At 46.8% G+C, this 21,439-nt stretch overlaps 1 long non-coding RNA gene across 2 annotated transcripts in view; it reads left to right on the forward strand.

Moving 5' to 3' along the window:
• The window catches only part of LOC138756049 (uncharacterized), a 13,658-nt gene extending 10,494 nt beyond the window's left edge, over nt 1-3,164 (forward strand). The window contains exon 3 of one of the 2 annotated variants that reach the window (XR_011352700.1): nt 2,752-3,164. This is a non-coding gene — a long non-coding RNA (uncharacterized lncRNA). The remainder of the gene's footprint in view (nt 1-2,751) is intronic. The other variant, XR_011352699.1, reaches the window with a different exon arrangement.
• The last annotated feature ends 18,275 nt before the right edge of the window (nt 3,165-21,439 follow it).

Here is a 21,439-nt window from a genome sequence, read left to right on the forward strand (position 1 = left end):
TCTCACTGCTGCTTGCAGGTGTAATGGGCGATTCTCGGAGCTGGAGATTATACCTACATGAGGAGGGTTAGGCAAGTGCTCCTCCTGGCCGGGTTCTCCACTTTCTCCACTCGACAGCTGCATTGGGGTAGAATAGGCAGCTTTACAGTTGGGTATTGTGGCCACCTGAAAGCGGCTAGAGAGAGCAAAAGGAGAAATAGGGATAGGGGAAGGAGAGAGAAGGGGCGAGGTGGGGAAGGGGGTAGTCTAACAGAAACTGCATCAAAAACCCTGTGAAACTTCAACAGAGATGTGGTAGAGAGTGGCTGACCGGCTCTATCATGGTCTGGTATGGAAATACCAATACACCCCTTGAAGCTAAAGCCTTCCAGAAAGTAGTGGTCACAGCCCAGGACATTACAGCCAAAACCCTCTCCACTATTGAGCACATCTACAGGGAACACTGCTGTGGGAGAGCAGCAGCAATCCACACCATCCACCACATGCTCTGTTCTCACTGCTGCCATCAGGAAAGAGGTCTAAATGCCACAAGGCTCACACCACCAGGTTCAGGAACAGCTGATACCCCTCCAACATCAGACTCCTCAATGACAAACTCAATCAGGGACTCATTTGAGGAATCTTATTTGTGTACTGTTTTGACTTTCTTTTTTAGAACTATAGAATGCTACAGCACAAAAAATAGCCCTTTTGGCCCATCTAATCTGTGCCAACCATTCTTCTGTTAGTCTCAATAAGCTGCTCCTTTTCCATAACCCTCCAGACCTCTCCCATCCATGTACCTACCAATTTATTCTTAAAACTCAAGATCGAGTCTGTACCCACCACATCAGATGGCCGCTTGTTTCACACTCCCATCACTCTCTGAGTGAAGAAGTTCCCCCTAATGATCCCCCTAAACCTTTGCCCCTTCACCCTAAAACCAATGACCTCTCGTATTTATCTCTCTTAATCTAAGTGGAAAAAGCCTACTCGCATTTACTCTGTCTATACCCCTCATAATTTTGTAAACCTCTATCAAATCTCCCCTTATTCTTCTTCATTCCAAGGAATAAAGTCCTAACCTTTTTAATCTTTTCCAGTAACTCAATTCCTGAAGACCCAGCAACATCCTAGTAAATTTTCTCTGCACTTTTTCAAACTTATTGATATCCTTCCTGTAGCTAGCACACAATATTCCAAATTTGGCCTCACCAATGTCTTATATAATTTCCAACTCCTATACTTAATACGTTAATTTATAAAGGCCAAGATGCCAAAAGCTTTCTTTGCAACCCTGTCCACCTGCAACACCAACTTCAGGGAACAATGTACCTGTATCCCCAGATCTCTTTGCTCCTCTGCGCTCCTCAATGCCCTACCATTTACAGTGCACATCCTTCCTTGATTTGTTCTTCCAAAATGCAATTCCTCACACTTATGTGCATTAAACTCTATCATCCATTTACTGGCCCATTCTCCCAGTTGGTCCAGATCCCTCTGTAAGCTTTGAAAATATTCCTCACTGTCCACAACGCCTCCTATCCCTGTGTCATCAGAAAACTCGCTGATCCACTTTACCACGTTATCATCCAGATCATTGATATAGACAACAAACAACAAAGGTTCTCTGAGGCACACCACTCATCACAGGCCTCTGGTCTGAGAACCAACCATCCACCACCACTCTCCGTTTTCTCCCACACAGCCAATTTCAAATCCAGTTTACAACCCCTCTATGTAGTGCCTTAACCTTTTGAACTACCCATTCATGTGGCATCGTGTCAAAGACCTTATTAAAGTCCATGTAGTCAACATCCACAGCTTTTTTTTTCATCCACCTTCTTGGGAAATTCCTCCAAATATTCTACAAGATTTGTTAAACATGACCTGCCATGCATAAAGCCATGCTGACTGTCCTTAATCAGCCCATATCTGTCCAAATACCTACATATCCTATCTCTCAGAACTCCTTCCAAAAATTTATCTACTACTGACATCAGACTCACTGGCCTATAGTTACCTGGTTTACTTTTGGAGCCTTTCTTAAACAGTTGGACATCATGAGCTATACTCCAATCCTCTGGCACCTCTCCCGCAGCTAATGACATTTTGAATATATCCATCAGGGTCTCTGCAATTCCAAAATTTGTCTCCTTCATGGTCTGAGGGAATATCATATCCCGCCCAAGGGATTTGTCTCCCTTTATTCACTGTAAGACAGCAATCGCCTCCTCCTCCTTCCCTCCACATTTCATGACTTCTGTTTGTTTCCCTTCCACCTGTGTGCACTTTGCCAGTTTCTTGAGTAAATATTACAAACAGTTTAAGATCTCCCCCATTGGACGAGGCTCAACAAATAGTTGATCACCCTGATCCTCTAGGAGACTAATTTTGACTCTTTCCATCAGTTCATGAGTTTCAGCCAAATCAATGGGATAACAAGCAAGGTTTTCTTACTTGAACAGTTATTGAACTGGTGAATAAATGTGAATTACCTGTGGACTTGTTGATTTCTGTTTCGATTTACTGTCACGTGTAACAGAAAACAGTGAAGAGCTTCATTTTGCATGCTATCGAGTCATTTTAGGCACAATGGGTTAGCTTAAATGTATTTTCTTTCTTTTTAACATATTTTATTGGCGCTGACTGTAAAGGAGTTTTTATGTTGTCCCCAAGACCTGCATGGATTTTCTTCAGGCGCTCCTGTTTCCTCCCACCCTCCTAAAAGCGGTACATAGTTGGTAGGTTAATTGGTTGTTATTGGGGCAGCACAGGTTTCATGGGCTGGAAGAGTCTGCTACGGTATCGTTTAAGAAAATGAAGTTGGCGTTCTCCTGCTCCATTTTGGATTTAAAGATTCGCTGAAAATCACATGGTAGGAGCAAAGTGACAAGACTGATCATAAAATGTGGTCAAAATGGCCCTCGAGTACAGGTATACCCTGTTTTACAAATTCTCGCTTTATGAAAATTTGCTTTTACAAAGAAATCTGTGTTCACTTTTAGGAAATAAATTTGAATGGTGTGACAGTATATAAATATGTGTGTTGGGAGATAAATTGGGGCAGGGTTTTTTAGTGTAGGTCACATATAAACACTTTAAAACTGTTCTTATTTAAAATACTGGAGCTCTGCTCATGCTAGACATGTCCTGGCCTCAGAGCCTTTGCGAAAACTTTGGAGAGTGCCCAAGAGACTTCACTAATGGATTGTTGTTTACAAAAAAAGGCAACAGATGAAAGAACTTGTCAGACAGAGCAGATTGTCTGGAGTGGAACTTGCTGTTCTAGGAGGGTCATGTGATTTTGCAAGCAGAGAGAGTAAAACAGGCTTTCTCTCTGAGAGAGAGAGAGAGAGAGAGAGAGAGACACACACACACACACACACACAGATCAGTTCTGCACTTTTACAGTCAGCTGCAGCAGCTGGGACTGGAACAGGACAAGCTGGCAAGCTTGTGGAAAACCCCATTTGGAAGATGGGTTGTGGGTGATTAGTTTACCCTGGTCAAAGCCCTTGTGGTTCGTGCAAGAGGAGAGGACTGGCTGTTTAATATTTCACTTAAAATAAGAGAATCAAAAAGGAACTCTGTGGTGACCTGAAAGAAAGAGGTTATCATCTGGAGAACCCTGAGGGGGCAAGTTTTTTTGGCAAGACACTGAAGTGTCTGATTAAAAAGGAATCAGTTGTGGGTGTCCAGCAAACAACAAATCTCTCTCTGAAAACTGACAAGAACCTTCCTGAGTGGTAACCATTTACCTTTCAAGCACCAAAACCTGGTGAACTTTATAAATGTTACATTCTGTGGACAGTATAAGAATTGCCTGCAACCAGTGAACTTGGAGGAATGAGAAGTGAGATTGGACTGTAAATCAAAGAACTTTTCTGAACTTACACACACATGCGCTTAGAATTAGAAGGGGGTTAAGTGAGGTTAGTTAAGTTAATAGTGATAAGTTAAAGTGTGATTCTGTTTTCATGTTTAAAGATCATTAAAAGCAACTTCTGTTTAAGTAACCATTTGTCTTGTTAAATATCTTACAAAAGGTATCTAGTTTTGTAAAGCGGGGTATACCCATATTTCAATAGAACAGGCAAATCTGGTTCATTCAAAGGCAGTGAGAGTTTATTGTCATATACATGAGTAAAATGTACATTCTTGCAACAACCTCACAGGTACATGAATACACCGACTACACTCATAAAAAGTTAAATACTACAATAAGTCAATTCAGAAAAAAAGAGGTAAGAAATATGAGGGGGTAGATAAATACATATTCATAGTTGTAGTTAATGCAAGGAAAGTAATGTTTCAGTGGTGCAGACAGAGATTTTAATGGAGTTATCTATGGTTGGGATTAAGATAGTGTGGAGAGTTGCAAGACCCCGATAGCGGTTGGATAAAAGCTGGTGTTGAACCTGGCAGCTTCCTGCCATTCCAGGAGTCGCTAGGTCCTTGGCAAGAGGACAGGGATTCAGTGCAAACAGTCGTCTGTGGTGCTGGTCATTCTCCCAGTGAGGTTTGCCTCGGTGGTGGCAGTAACAGACCCAGCTACCCCACCCTCGCCCCACCCGAGTAGTTGTCCCACTCTCCCTGCTTCTGCAGGCCTCTTCCACCTCTCCCAGTCTCCCAGTTTGTACAGGAGAAGCTTGTGGTTGGGGGGGCAGGAGGGAGCTCAGAGTGTTCAACAGCCTCCATGGAGAGAAATGGCCAGTCAGCGATTTGGGCCCTCTTGCAAAGCTGAGGTGAGAAGGGGTGACAGAAAGCATTAACTGGTGGGGGTGGCATGGGGGGGGTGGGGGGTGGAAGAGATGATCAATTGCTGGACCAATTAAAATGGCCGTTCAAAAGTTCAAGTTTATTATCAGAGTACATACATGGGGGCGGCATGTTTAGCGTTGGGTTTAGCGCAACGCTGTTAAAGGGCCATAGACCGAGACCAGGATTCGAATCCCGTGCTCTCTATAAGGAGTTTGCACATTCTCCCCATGTCTGCATTAGTTTCCTCTGGGGGCTCCAGTTTCCTCCCACTGTTTGAAATGTTCTACTGCTGAAAGAACACACAACCAGACGGGTTGAGCTCAGTGAGCAGAACTGATTTATTGCAGGCTGCTGGGCTGGACTTATACTACCAACCTGGACCTGGCTGAGAACTGCGCTGGGGGGCACCGACGTCACCCGGGCATCACAGGGTCCCCCAGCGTGGGCTTCTGAGCCCTGTGCTGAGAAGAGGGTGAAACCCCCGACGGCGCCATTTTGGCCAGCTGCCCCACCGCGTGGATTACAAGCGGGGCTGGCTCACCTGCATAGTGGCATGCCGCAACACAGTCTCCCCCCCCCCCCCACAGAACTGGCACCAATGTCCTTTTTAGCTGAGCAGCCTCGCTTCTTGGACTAGGCCAAAATCACTGGTTCGGTGGGGTCGAGGTGCGCTGGCTTCAGCCTGTCCACAGTAAACAGTTCCCGCCTGCTGCCAATCTCCAATGTGAACATAGACCCTGAACGCTGGACAACTTTGTACGGCCCCTCATAAGGTCTCTGCAGAGGTGCCACAGATGGGCCCCACTGAATAAAAACATACTCTGCGGAAAGCAGTTCGCTGGGGACATGAGATGTCCATGTGCCATGTCTGGGCGGCGGTGGGGGTGTAAAGGAGTCCAAGTGGGCCCGTAGGTGGGGAAGCAGCATGTGCGGCGACCGCTGGGGGTTGTGAGGTGCGTTGATGAACTCACCAGGCAGTGCCAGCAATGTCTCGTAGACCAGCTCAGCTGATGATGCCTGCAGATTCTCCTTGGGCATGGAGCAGATGCCCAGGAGCACCCAAGGCAGTTCATCCACCCAGTCGGGACTGGTAAGGTGGGCCATAGGTGCCAACTTAAGGTGGCGGTGCAGACACTCGACCAGCCCATTGCCCTGTGGGTGATAGGCCATGGTGCAGTGTAGCTCGATCCCCAACCTGTTGGCGAGCTGTGCCCAGAGCGCATAGGTTAACTGGGCGCCCCGATCGCTGGTGAGGTGATTCGGAATGCCAAACCGGGTGACCTAACCATGCAACACCGCTCGGGAGCAGGAGTCCGTGGAGATGTCCAGCATCGGGATCGCTTTGGGCCAATGAGTGGTGCAGTCCACCAGTGTGAACAGGTAACAGTTGCCCCGGGAAATGGGTAAGGTCCCGACTATGTCCACTTTAATGTGGCTGAACCGTTCCCGGACATGCTCAAACTCTTGCATGGGCTCCCTGGTGTGCCTGTGTACCTTGGACATCGGGCAATGGGTACATGTTCTGGCCCAGCCCACGATCTGCTTCCACAGCCTGTGCCAGACGAACCGCTCTGCCACCATCGGGACCGGGAACTTGATGGACAGGTGCAAAAGGTCGTGGAATTGATGGAAGATTTGCCTGTGCCGCTGCTGAGGAACCACTGGCCACGGGGTGCCCATGGAGACATCGCACAGGACGGTGTTTCCGCCGCTCAGAGTCGGGAGACCTCGGAAGTGCAGGCTCGCGATGGCAGTCCTGAAGGCTCGCATCTCCTCGTTGGACTTCTGGTCATGGGCGAGCTGGTTGAAGTCGAGGCTGGGCATCAGTGCGCAGATGGCCGGTCGCGAAATTGCATTGGCGACCACGTTGTCACTCCCCGCCTTGTGCCGAATATCGGTGGTAAACTCCGACACAAAGGAGAGGTGACGCTGCTGGCGGGCCGACCAGGGATCCTTTACCATCAGGAGCACCTGAATGAGGGGTTTATGGTCAGTGAAGATGGTAAAAGTCCTCCCCTCCAAGAAATAGTGGAAATGCCGCACCACGAGGTACATGCCCGGTAACTCATGGTCAAAGGCACTATACTTGCATTCCGGCGGGCGGAGCAGGCGGCTAAAGAATGCCAACAGCTTCCAATGTCCATTCACTTGCTGCTCCCGGACAGCACCTATGGCATCGACAGAGAGCACCATATGCAGGTCGGTGAGCTGGTGGACGAGCATGGTAGCCTTCGCGAGGGTGTCCTTGTTGGCCTTAAATTCACTACAGACCTCTGGGGTCCAGGTGAGCATTTTGTGCTTGGCTGCGATGAGGGTGAATAGCGGCTGCATGATGTGTGCAGCTCCTGGGATGAATTGGTTGTAAAAGTTGACCATATCCGCGAACTCCTGCAGCCCCTTGAGGCTGTCCGGACGTGGGAACTCCTTGATAGCGGCGACCTTCGTAATGGTGGGTGTGGCTCCCTCGACCGTGATGGTATGGCCCAGGAACTCCATGGACTCTTTCCCAAACTGGCACTTGGCTGGGTTGATGGTGAGGCCAAAGTCTGCCAGCCGGGAGAAGAAGGTGCACAGGTGGGCCTTGTGTTGTGCCCGATCCTTGATGGCAATGAGGATATCATCCAAATAAATGAAGACGAAATCCAGGTCCCTGCCCACTGAGTCGATGAGGTGCTGGAAGGACTAAGCAGCAGTTTTGAGCCCGAATGGCATCTGAAGGAATTCGAATAAGCTGAAGGGGGTGATGATGGCCGTCTTGGGTATGTCCACAGGGTGCGCCGGGATCTAGTGATATCCACTCACCGGGTCAACCTTGGAGAAAACCTTCGCACCATGCAGGTTGGCTGTAAAGTCCTGGATGTGAGGGATGGGGTAACGGTTAGGAACGCTATCTCATTGAGCTGTCGATAGTCTCCGCAGGGGCACCAGCCACCAGAGGTTATTGGGACCAGGTGCAGTAGCGAGGCTACAACAGATGTGAAAACTCCTCCTTTGCCACCTGGAGCTTGTCAGGCGGGAACTGGCGTGACTCGGCATGAACCAGTGGACCCTAGGTGAGGATGTGGTGGAACACCCCATGGTGTGGTGAGGCAGCGGAGAACTGTGGTTTGAGGAGGGTCGGAAATTCATCCAGGATTCACTGGAACTCATCTCTGGGTGTACTGATCATGGCCATCTGCAGCTACTCTGTGTGGGAGGAGTCGAGGCGAATGGGCTGGAAAGTACAGGCATCCTCCAGGCGCCTACCCTGAATGTCCACCAGAAGCCCATGGGTGAGGAGGAAGTCGGCATTCAGGATGGCAGTCAGAAGGAATGAGATGGTGAACCTCCATGATAACTTTCGTCGGCCGATCTGGAAGTGGATTATCTTGTCTCCATACTTCTGGATCTCTGTTGTGTTGGCTGTACGGAGGAGAGGTCCTCGAGATCGGTTCCTGGACTCGATGGCTGTGGCCGGGATGATGCTGATCTGGGCCCCAGTAGCGACGAGGAACCGCTGGCCACTGACTGAGTCCCACAGGTAGAGGAGGCTGTGTCCTTGGCCAGCCACTGCAGCCATTAACAATGGCCGGCTTGCTTGTTTCCCTGGAACGGGCAGGACTGACGACACTTCCGAGCCTTGGCTCCTCAGTGCTGGTGGTGGAAGCAGAGGCCTGGAGCGGATGCCGTGCCCCTGGTTATGCTCTTGGTGGCCCTTGCAGGGACTGGATGTTTTACCGCAGTGCTAGTGGCGGGCTTGGCGTGGGCATGCTCATGTCTTGTGACCTGCTGGACCTCCGAGCCCTCCAGGAACCGCTCGAGCCATAGGTCTTGGGTCTTCTGAGTGACCTTCCTTGGGTTGGTAAGCTCTCTTGGGCCAGTAACGGGCAGATGGTCGAGGAAAATGTGCTTGAAGAGTGGACAGTTGGTGTGATCACCCATGAGCACGAACATCTCGTCCATCAGCTCCATCAGGGACCTTTTCCCCAAGGCGTCAACGAGCAGCATGCTGGCATCTGGATAGTCTGAGGGATCTGGTGAGCACTCGCTTGATAGTCCCGTATTTGTCTTCGGCGGGTGGGTGCTGAACGAAATGCAGCATGTGTCTGGTGGTGGCCTGGTCCAGGGCGGTGACCACATGGTAGAATTTGGTTGTGTTGCATTAAATCTGGTGGAAGTGAAACTGAGCCTCCACATGGCCGAACCAGGTCACCGGCTCCTGAACCCAGAAGTCAGGCAGCTTGACGGCTATAGCACTGATCCCAGGTTTGCTCATGTTGGGTTCAAAAATGTTTGAACCAGTTGGGATCACCAATTGTAGCGGCAGCTACACTGCTACTGAAAGAACACACAACCAGACTGGTTGTGCCCAGTAAACAGAAAACTGGTTTATTGCAGGCTGCTGAGCTGGACTTGTACTCCCAGTCCGGATCTGGCTAAGAACTGTGCTGGGTGGCGCTGACACCATCCAGGCATCACGTGGTCCCCCAGCGTGGGCTTCTGAGCCCTATGCTGAGAAGAGGGGGAAACCCCTGACGGTGCCATTTTAGCCGGCTGGCCCGCCTCGTGGATGCAATCGAGGCCGGTTCGCCTGCCTAGTGGTGTGCTGCCACAGTAGGTTAATTGGACGGCACAGGCTCATGGGGCAGAAGAGCCTGTTACCGTGCTGTATGTCTAAATTTTAAGAATTTAAATGTAAAAGCATGATATCACATACAACCCCAAGATTCTTTTTCCTGCTGTCCAGGCAAAATTTCCAGTTACCTGCGGCTGTAAACTGTACTCTAGAAGAAAGAGATGCAAACAAAAGATAGAAATGTAAACAAAAGTTCTGTTCAGTTTATTTATTTATTTATATTGCACATTTAAAACAGCTCATGTTGACCAAAGAGCTGTGCACTTCAGAAAAGAAATCCTTGGTTACAACCTAACGATGACGGGCAGCCAATTACACAGGCGCGGCCATCTTGTACGAAAGCTACTTGAATACATAAGCTACTTGACTAAACAATACTACGTACAATTAATTTTTCAGAGATTAGACAATGACACGTGTAAAGCCTGGTTACAAACTAGATGTTAAAAAAATTTCTGCCAGTTTAAGTGGAGAAGAACGTTCCCCAATCCTGAGGCCTCACTGTGGGCTGCTAGTCGCACAGCCATCACTGATCAGGTCACCAACCTCTCCAGGATAAAATGATAAAAGTCTGCCAGCATCCTGGGAAAACAGGCTACCTCACAGTCATAGCTCACGGAGCTCCAAAAAGCTCCAGTGCTATCCGCCGCGAGGCCCAAAGGAAGCAAATAAACTGACTGTGCAATACCATATAACTATATAACCATTTACAGTCCAGAAACAGGCCAGTTTGGCCCTACTAGTCTGTGATGAACATCTTCTCCCACCTAGTCCCACTGACCCACATTCGGCCCATAACCCTCCACACCTCTCCCGTCCATACACCTACCCAACCTTTCCTTAAATATTAACATCGATCTCGCTTCTACCACCTGTGCCGGAAGTTCATTCCACACCCTTTGCTGAAGAAATTCCTCCTTATGTTTCCCATAAACTTTTCCCCTTTTATTTTCAATCCATGCCCTCTTGTTTGAATCTCCCCCACTCTCAGTGGAAAAAAATGCCTATCCACATTGACTCTATCTGTCCCCCTTATAATTGTGAATACCTCTATCAAATCACCCCTCAACCTTCTACTCTCCAGGGAATAAAGCCCCAGCCTGCTCAACCATTTCCCGTAACTCAAACTCTGAAACCCCTGCAACATTCTCGTGAACCTCCTCTGGACTTTCTCTATTCTGTTTATATCCTTCCTGTGATTCAGCGACCAAAACTCCACACAATATTCCAAATTTGGCCTCACCAATGCCTTAATCAATTTCAACATAACGTCCCAACTCCTGCACTCAATACTCTGATTTATGAAAGCCAACATACTAAAATGCATTTCTATAGCGATTTATTCTCAAGAGATATAATGTAGAGACCAGTTGGGGAGGAGAACCAAACTGTGGGGGAAGTGGGAATTTAATAGAACAGTACAGCACAGTATAGGCCCTTCAGCCCACAATGTTAGGCCAACCCATATAAACCTACTCCACAATCAATCTCGCTCTTCCCTCGCTCACAGTCTGTCACCCTCTCATTTTGTTAAATCCCTGTGTCTATCTCAGGGTTGTTGGGAACTAGGGAAAGGCAGATGGAGGCGATGGAACCAGATCAGAAAGGGAATCATCTGAAATTGGAAAATCCATTGGGGGGTGGGGGTATGAGAGATCACAGATGATGGAATATGGAGCCAAGTGCAATCTACCAGTGGAACTCAATGGGCAATGCAGCATCCATGGGAGATGAAGAGCATCAAGCGTTCTTTGATTCTCACTGACGCTGCTCAGCTGAGTTTACTCCAGAAGATTATACTTTTGCTGTTGGAAGTTTTAATGTTTATGCAGTTGGGTTTTAGGCTAGCTAGGTGCAATATGTTTATATTTAGTCCTGCCTTGGCAATGGATGAGACTGAGGACAGACAGTTCTGCATGGGAATGGAGAGAGGAATTAAATTGGATGGTAATTGGGAGATCTACCTGATATCTGGAGTCGGAGGGCTGACCACCTCTGCATCCTAATATCAACAACCTGACATCTCTTGGCCCTCACCAACACTTCCTCATCCTGTTTATGCTTGCTCTCTCTCTCGTAAAAGGGTCCCAGCCTGAGATGTTGATTAACGTGCTGGAGAACCTCAGCTGATCACACAGCATCCACCGGAGGTAAGGGGATGACCAATGTTTTGGATATGGGCCCTTGGTTGGGTTTAAGCAAACACAAGTAGATACCAGAATACAAATTGGGGGAGGGGGGAGGAGGGAGCAGAGGGAGAAAGCAGAAAGGAGAGGAGTATGGACTGACAGGTAAGAGGTCATAGGTGGACGCAGGTGGGAAGGGAGAAGAGAAACTTTCTGAGAAGTGGGGAGAGAGTAGCTCTCTAATAGGAGATGGAAGTGAAAGGGGGGAAGGAGATGGTGACAGGGGAATAGGAAAAGAGAGAGACCAATGGAGGGAGTTATGAGAAGTTGAAGAAGTCGATGTTAATGCCATCTGGTTGGAGAGTTTCCAGGCGGAATATGAGGTGTTGCTTCTCCAATTTGTGGATAACCTTGGTTGGGCAGTGCCTGACACCATGGATAGACATGTCAGTGTGCCAATGGTGCATGGAATTGAAAGAGTTTGGCCCTGGGAGGCCCTCGTAATTGCAGCAGACAGAAACGCGGACTGATGGTTTCCCTTTCACGGATACCGCCTGATCCACTGAGCTTGCATTCTGCATTTGCCCTGCCAACTGGCTCTCAGCGATACCGCACTGGCCTTGTTTAGGAAGGCTGTGGTTTCCAACCAGCTGCAAATGATTTCTTCTGCAAAAGGGATGAAGAAACGATGAATGGCGGCAAAACCATGGTGCCTTCAGATGTTTCACCCACAGCCCAGATTACACACTTGAGCAAGAGAACTTAAACCAACCAAGACGGAAAGTTAAATTCCCAGTCATCTGATGTTAAAGAGTTTCCTGTCTCAACACTAATTAAATATTTATGTGCGTGAACTTGTGACATCGTAACTCAAATCCAGCCTTTGAGCTTCGGTAGTTAGAGTCTACCCCATGAAATAGTCTTCAAGACTTAAACGACTCAATAATGCCTTCTTTGTTTCGTGGAAGTTGTTGGACATTTTTCTTTGCAGGCTTTGAAACAATATCCCATTATGCTATTAATCTTAGCTTTAAGGTATCAGTATGGTTCACTGACAAACATGTCCGATTTCTGCGGAGAGAGGCCTGAAATCCTTGATGTATTCTCCGTCTTGAAGTGAGGCCTTGGTTAGGCTTCAGTCTTCATGGAGAGACCTGCAGGTGACCCTACGATTCACTGTTGCCAAGAGGTCTGAAGCAAACAAAGCCACATTATTTTCCCATCAAAGATTTTTTTTTATATAGAAGAAGTAGTGGAAAATATTGCAGAACTCTCCTCTGCACCTTAAAGAAAAACTACTGGTGATTTATGGCATGTTTGACACTAAATTAAATTTGGCCAAATATTTGTGCTTCATTGTTGGCTTGACTGTAGTTATCGATGGGAACTCATATCCAAGACTTTCTGAGGGTGTCAGCAAGAAGTGGGAGAGGGCAAATGGGGTGACCTGGGGGCTGGGAATATTGTGCAGGGCTCAGGGGAGCTTATATAATTATCAATAAAGGGCATTTGGTTCAAATCCTGCCTGGCTTCGTTCTCTCAGGATGAGAATTTCTCTTTCAATAACAATTCCAGATGTTGAAATTCAGCTGCCTTTGCCTGGCTCAATCCAACAGGGTACAAATTCCACAATTAATGGTCATAAATCATCTCAAAGAAAAAGGGAAAAAAAAAGTTCCCTTTGGCTTGGAAGGGAATCTTTCAGAATAAAGGGCCTGTTCCCTGCAAAGATCAGGGGGAAACTGTAACATGTTAAAAGTGTGAGAGGCAGAGGTGCGATTCCTTAATGGAATACATACCAGAGATGCCAGTTTACTCCTGATGAATATACCTTGATGAAGGGCTCAAGGCCCAAAATGCTGTTTATGGATCTTTATCTTTGTTTATATAAAGTAGAGGTAGGTAAACTGGTTGACCGTTTTGAGTTCTGTGTGCCTGATGGAGATGTGGGGGGGCTGGTGGTCATGGTGGGGAGCTGGCTGATGGAGGACCTCAGTTTTCTTCAGGCTGACTTCCAGGCCAAACATTTTGGCAGTTTCCGCAAAACAGGACGTCATGCGCTGGAGAGCTGGCTCTGAATGGTCAAGTCTCCAGAATGGAGGACCATCGCCTTCCCAAGATCGTGTTCTATGGCGAGCTCTCCACTGGCCACCGAGACAGAGGTGCACCAAAGAAGAGGTACAAGGACTGCTTAAAGAAATCTCTTGGTGCCTGCCACATTGACCACTGCCAGTGGGCTGATATCGCCTCCAACCGTGCATCTTGGCACCTCACAGTTCAGCGGGCAGCAACCTCCTTTGAAGAAGACCCCAGAGCCCACCTCACTAACAAAAGACAAAGGAGGAAAAACCCAACACCCAACCCCAACCAACCAATTTTCCCTTGCAACCGCTGCAACCGTGCCTGACTGTCCCGCATCGGACTTGTCAGTCACCAATGAGCCTGCAGCAGACGTGGACATTTACCCCTCCATAAATCTTCGTCCACGAAGCTAAGCCAAAGAAAGATAAAGTAGAATACAGAGAAAGATTGAGTAGACGGGGTCTTTATTCATTAGAGCGTAGAAGGTTGAGGGGGGATTTGATAGAGGTATATAAAATTATGAGGGGGATAGATAGAGTAGATGTGAATAGGCTCTTCCCCTTGAGGGTAGGTGAGATTGGAACAAGGGGTCATAAGTTAAGGGTTAGGGGCCAAAACTTTAGAAGTAACATGAGGGGGAACTTCTTCACTCAGAGAGTGGTGGCTGAGTGGAATGGCCTTCTGGAAGAGGTGGTTGTGGAAAGGTCAATTTTGTCATTTAAGGAAAAGTTGGATAGGTGCATGGATGTGAGGGAATTGGAGGATTATGGACATGAAGCGTGTAGGTAGAACTAGTGGAGTTTTCTTAAATTGGTGCAGATTAGAGGGGCCGAGCTGGCCTGTTTCGGTACTGTAATTGTTATCTGGTTATATGCTGTTTGACCTGCTGAGTTTCTCCAGCGCCGTGGTTTTACTTACCCCTGAACGGAATGCTTTACAAAAGAATGTGCTCTTTGGTTTTACTCAGGGCTCAGGTTGGCTCCAAAGATTTACAGGACGAAAGGGGATGGGAAATCAGGGGGCACAATGGTTGCGACATCACAACTCCAGGGACCTGGGTTCGATCCTGACCTCAGGTGCTCTCTGCGTGAAGTTTTCATACTCTCCCGGTGACTGCCTAGTTTTACTTCTGCGTGCTCTGGTTTCCTTCCACATCTGAAAGATACAGTGGTTGGTTAAGTTGTGCCTGCAACAATCTGAGTGTGGGCGATTGTAGGTATCACTGGTGGAAACATCACATATTGTGGTAAACCACAGTTATCCCCTGATTGGCTTTGCCGGCCGGACATGCCTCCTGAGATCGATCCTACCCATAGCCTCTTGCAGTTCCCCTTTCTCTTTGCTTCGATCAGTCGATAAGTTTGATGCTCGATCCCGTCGTTAGTTAATAAAACCCTTTTGTTATTATTGATAGCACATCACATATAATCCCACGTAATCGTCAATATCACGTGATAATCCTTTTTTGATCCACAAAATTGGTGTTTTTTAATAACCTGCACTGGGCACCAGAAAAAGGGGAGATCAGGAAGATCAAATTGAGAAGGAGAGGCAGAGGAGACAACCCAAGGGACAGTGATCACGGCGGCGGACAAGTGAGGGGTTCTGTGGTTGAAAGACCCACACAGGAGGGTGTGGCTCGTACCAGACTGCGGGCTGCTTGAGGCTGGTTCAAAACTGGCTGAAGAGGTACCAGGTATCAGAACTGGGATGAGAGAGCATGCTGAGGGTGCTCAGAGGTTCCTGATTGTGTCGGAGGTTCGGATCTCGAGCCAGTGGTTTGGACTCAGGCTGCGGAGGCTGCGGGTGCACTGGAGGCAAATTTATGGACACTCCGCGACTCTTGGGGGGAGGACCTCTTTTGCTTCTTTCTCTGACTGTAAGAGGCCCTTCGGGCAATTTCTGCCGATGGCGAATCTGTCTACCTTACAGCAGGCAAAGGGCAATTTCATGTAATATGACACTGTTTTATTACATGACAATAAACAGAATCTTGAATCGTGAAAGGTTGACCCCCTAATTTTGGCCCTGACCGCCCACCCATCCAACTTTCTGACACCTCGGCCGCCCACCCATCCAAGCTTTCTGACACCTCGGCCGCCTGCCCATCCAAACTTTCTGACACCTTGGCCATCCGCCCATCCAAGCTCCCGACGCCCCAAACGTGGACTTACCACCCATGCTGAACATTTCCTATTTCCTTATGTTTGGCCCATATGCCTCTCAACCTTTCCAATCCATCAACCTGTCAAAATGCTTGTTAAATGTTGCAACTGTACCCAAGACTACCACTTCTTCTGACACCACACCACATACCCACTACCTTCTGCTTGAGAAACTTGCCCCATTAAGTTCTTCCCCTCTCATCAATAATCCTCCACCCTCTGCAGTGACAAGTGAAAATGTGAATCACTTCTCAGTCCACCACTAGGGAGCATCAGATAAAATATCTCTGCTCAGGTTTTGTTGGACATGAAGTCCAATCTGATCTTCCTGATCATATCAGAGGTTTAAATCTGGCAATGGATCGAACAGGAGTCCATGCAGCTGCAGAGGCTGCGGGAACACTGGAGGTGACGCCAGACAACACTAAAGGCAACTCTTTGTCTGCCTTATGGAAGGCCAAGGCATTTCTCTGTAACATTAAATGTTCAGCTCTATTACATAACAATAAAGATCAAGGAATCTTGAATTTTCCAACAGAGGAGAGAGTCTCTGGTAAGGAAATATTTTACGCTCAGAGGGGTGTTCCCATCATTAGACAGCCAAATAGAACAGAGACCTCTTCGTCTGTTGCACTCTCTAGTTCTACATTTGTGATTAAACAAAATGAGGAGTTTGGGCCAGGAATAGAACAAAGAACTTTACACAGAGACTTGCACAAAACAGAAGGGCATAAAAATTAGGAGCAGGAGTCAATCATCTGGCGCATTGAGCCTGCTCCGTCATTAACTAAGGAAGGTCATGGCTGATCTGGCCATGGACTCAGCTCCATTTAGATCCATAGAGCACTCCAGCACAGAAATAGCCCCTCCAGCCCACCTAGTCTGTGCTGAGCTATTGTTCTGCCTTGTCTCATTGCCCTGTACCCAGACCATAACCCTCCATACCACTCCCATCCATTTACCTGTCCAAATTTTTCTTAAATGTTAAAATCAAAAATACAGTATATAGTCGTATCTATCTATCTTTGGCTTGGCTTCGCGGACGAAGATTTATGGAGGGGGTAAATGTCCACGTCAGCTGCAGGCTCGTTTGTGGCTGACAAGTCCGATGCGGGACAGGCAGACATGGTTGCAGCGGTTGCAGGGGAAAATTGGTTGGTTGGGGTTGGGTGTTGGGTTTTTCCTCCTTTGTCTTTTGACAGTGAGGTGGGCTCTGCGGTCTTCTTCAAAGGAGGTTGCTGCCCGCCGAACTGTGAGGCGCCAAGATGCACGGTTTGAGGCGATATCAGCCCACTGGCGGTGGTCAATGTGGCAGGCACCAAGAGATTTCTTTAGGCAGTCCTTGTACCTCTTCTTTGGTGCACCTCTGTCACGGTGGCCAGTGGAGAGCTCGCCATATAACACGATCTTGGGGAGGCGATGGTCCTCCATTCTGGAGACGTGGCCCACCCAGCGTATACCCCTTGAGAAAATGACATATCATTTAAGGAATAAATATACTTTTTTTTTAAATTTAGTGCACATACTTACATGCCAAGGGCATGAATTTATAAAGAGCTTTCCCTGAACCTCATGAAACCTCTCTTACTTCTTAGGATAAATACATGATGATATTGAGCAGGCAAAGTTGTGTGAATGTTTATGATATTTTGCTAACTAGGTCTTTTTTTTCCTTTTTTTTCCTCCTTTTCTTTTTTTCTTCCTTCTTGGGGATTATTTGAGGAGGGAGGGGTTGGTGGGATTCATGTAGCATGAATATATGTTTGTCATTTTCTGTATTTGGATACATGTATGGAAATTGAAATAAAATGTTCGAAAAATGTTAAAGTCGAGCTCGGATTCACCACCTTAGCTACCAGCTTGTTCCACACTCTCACCACCCTCTGTGTAAAGATGGTCCCTTTAAACATTTCACCTCTCCCCCTTAACCCATGTCCTCAAGAACTTGTCTCATCCAACCTCAGTGGACAAAGCCTGATGGCGTACCAAATTATTCTACGTTGAGCTACTTATAGACGTTGGTCTACACGTTGTGGATTGTTGTACACGTCGTGGAGTTGATGTATACACTGGGAAGTTGATGTACAAGACTGATGTCTCCAGGTTTGCATGCTGGGCTAATACACATCACTGCTTCTGTCACATGGACAAGAAGAGATGTCCTCAGTGATGTCATCAGCCCAGATAGAAACCTGTATTGGATGCAGTCAATTTCCCACATTTTGCAAAGCACATCTTCCCATAAGCCCAACAGTATCCAAGTGAGCTCACTTTTAGAACCATAGAAACATAGAAGATAGGAGCAGGAGTAGGTCATTCGACCATTCGAGCCTGCTCCACCATTCAACGGGATCATGGCTGATCTTAAAGTTCAGTACCCCGTCCCCGCCTTCTCTCCATAACCTTTAATACCCTTATACTGAAGAAATATATCTAATTCATATATACTCTATCTGTGACAGATGTCGTTCTGAGGTGGATTCCCTGACACATATGTTTTGGTCCTGCCCTTCCCTGAAAAAAAAACACTGGAAAGATATTTTTGATATTATTTCAGCAGTTTTGCTTATCAACCTAAAACCTTTGACTGCATTTTTTGGACAACCGGTTTTGGACTCTGCCCACTTATATCTGCTTCAGCTTGTCGTGTGATTGCATTTGTTACTTTAATAGCAAGGAGATCATTCTACTCAAATGGAGAGACCCGAAACTACCTCCTACGCACCAATGGTTTTCCCAAACTGCAGCAAGATGACGTTTAGGAAAAAAATTACAGGTGGTCCTGTTGACCCTTCAGTTAAATTTGAAGAGACTTATATAAAAAAATTTGATGCGGTAGCCTCAGCTGCTTCCTTGGGCAGAGAATTCCACAAATTCACCACTCTGTGGGAGAAGCAGCCCATCCTCACCTCTGTCTTAAAGCTGAATCTTGAGGCTACGTACACAAGTTGTAGTCTCACATGCCAGTGGAAACATGTTCATTGCTCTACCTTATCAATTCATTTCATCTTTTTTTACCCCTTATCCTTGTAAACTCCAATAAACATGAACAATCTGACCTCCACTCTTTCTGCCACAATCCCAACCTCACCACAGACAAGGGTGGCCAGTTGTGGCCTGGTGCACTGACGTCTACCTTGCCGAGGCCAGAAAACAGCTCACAGGCACCTCCTTCTACCTACCCTACCCACAGGACCCCACCAAATTCTCATCAAGCCACTGTCTCCAGCTCCATCTCCAACCTCATCACCTCTTGTCACCTCCCTCCCATGGCTGCTAGCCTCATTGTCTCCCATCCCTGCTATGCTCATCTCTACCATATACCCAAAAGAAATACGTACATTGTTGAAGGCCTCAAGCCCGAAACAATGGTTATATATTTTCACCTTTGCAATGTAAAGAACACTTTGATCTGCTGAGTTTCTCCAGCATTGTGTTTTTACTTCAATCACGGTGTCTACAGATTTTCAGTTTTACTTCCAATAATTATGGGCCTAGGCTTCTCAATCTCCTCTGATGCAGTGTTGGAAAGTGTACGATCATGAACTTTAGTAGAAGGAATAAAAGGGGGAAAAAATTCAAAATTCAGAGGTGCAAAAGGGCTTGGGAGTCCTTGTCCATTGTACCCATAAGGTTAACCTCCAGGTTGAGTTGGTGGTGAAAAAGGTGAAGAATGTTGGCGTTCTTATGTAGAGGAATAGAACATAAGAGCAGGGATGCAATGTTGAGGCTTTACAAATAACTGGTGAATCCTCACTTGGAGTACAGGGTAAAGATTAGGGCTCTTTATTTAAGAGAGGATGTACTGCCATTGGAGAGAGTTCAGACACAGTTCACAAGAATGATTCTGGGAATTAGGGTTGACGGCTCTTCGACTGTACTCCTTGGAGTTCAGAAGAAAGAGAGGTGACCTCATAGAAGCATTTAAAATTTTGAAAGGCTTGGACTGTACAGACAGTACAGTCTTGAATATGTTTCCCCTGGCAGGGGATTCAAGGACAAGAAGGCACAACTTTAGGATTGAAGTGCGCCCATTTAAAAGAGAGATGCGGATAAATTTCTTTACCTAGAGAGTGGTGTGGAATTTGCGGCCATGGGCAGCAGTGGAGGCCAGGCCATTGGGTGTATTTAAGGCAAAGATTGATAGGCAATATTAATGGTCAAGTTTTCAAGGGCTAAGAGAGGTGGCTGAGTGGGAGAATGGATCAGCTCATGATGGAATGGCAGAGTGGATTTGATGGGCTGAAAGGCCTACTGCTGCTCTATGTTATGGTCTTAGAACTCCTTCGTTTCTAGAATCAACCTCACTTCCAATAAGGAATGGGTAATGAGTATTACATTATCTCCATCTTTCAATCACATATTTAGATTAGACATTGACCAAGTAAAATGTTCTCTGGGACTTTGGGATATCAGGGAAAACAATCAATCACTTTTGGAACTCAATGAGTTGATCAGTGCCTGCATGCCAGGGTGGGGGGGGGGGGGGGGGAGGTAGTGGAACATTTGGGAGGGAAAAGGGTGCAATTGAGGTCAGGTGAACCAAGCAATGACTGCAAAGATTTTTTTTAAAGTCAAGCATGTCTATAAAAGTAATGAACTGTGAAGTGGAGAAGTCATCGAGGGAGTGGTCATCGTTAGACTGGACTGAGTCCGAGAGGTAAGGCTTCAGCGAGAAGTGGCTGAGGTGGTGGTGGTGTGGGAGTTAGGGTTTGGTTTAGGGTTAGAGTAGGTTACATACATACACATTTTAAAACAGATTATATTTGAAATACTGAATAATTCATATTCAGTGACTTTACAGAAACTATGGAGAAAGCTATGAACATTTCACAAGTAGGTGCTAATTGAAATGAATGGACTGGAGACAGATTGTCTGTGTTGAACATTTTTACAAGACTTCTGATCTTTCAGCAAAGTGCTCACTCAAAGATCACTCCTGGGTTCTTGTTTACCTAAAACAACAGATGGGAGCAGGAAACTACCTCCTATTGTATGCTGGAGAAAGAAGGGGTTTTGGCAAGTGAGAGAAAGGGAGAGACTGAACAGTCACGGCTGAAACAAGCAGAAGTTTGTCAGGCCTGAAACAGAAGCTCCAGAGTGGCGGATGGCTGGAAGTGCTATCTGTCTGATGTTTCTCTTGGAATAAGTGGAACAGAAAGGAACTCCGTGATAGACTGAAAGAAAGAGGTTACCATCTGGAGAACCCTGATGGGGCAAGTTTCATCAGCGAGACATTGAGGTGACTAATGGTGGTACCTCAGTTGTGGAAATCCTGGAATAACAAATCTCTCTCTGCAAATCTACAAAGAACCTTCCTGAGCGATAATCATTTACCTTTCGAGCACCAAAGCCTGGTGAACTTTATACATGTTAAATTCTGTGCACGGTATAAGAATTCCCTGCAACCAGAGAACTTGCAAGAATGAAAAGTGAAGTGTAAACCAAAGAACTTTTCTTAAATTTATAGACACATTACATACATGTTTAGCATTGGGTTTAGCGCAACACTGCTAAAGGGCCAGTGACTGGGACTGGGATTCGAATCCTGAGCTCTCTATCAGGAGTTTGCACATTCTCCCCATGTCTGCATTGGTTTCCTCTGGGGGCTAAGATGGGTTTGGTTAAGTTGATAGAGATAAGTTAAATTTTGATTCTGTTTTCATGTTTAAAGATAATTAAAAACAATTTTTGTTTAAGTAACTATT

The sequence above is a fragment of the Narcine bancroftii genome, chromosome 3 (assembly GCF_036971445.1).
Source record: "Narcine bancroftii isolate sNarBan1 chromosome 3, sNarBan1.hap1, whole genome shotgun sequence".
NCBI classification, from domain to species: Eukaryota; Metazoa; Chordata; class Chondrichthyes; order Torpediniformes; family Narcinidae; genus Narcine; species Narcine bancroftii.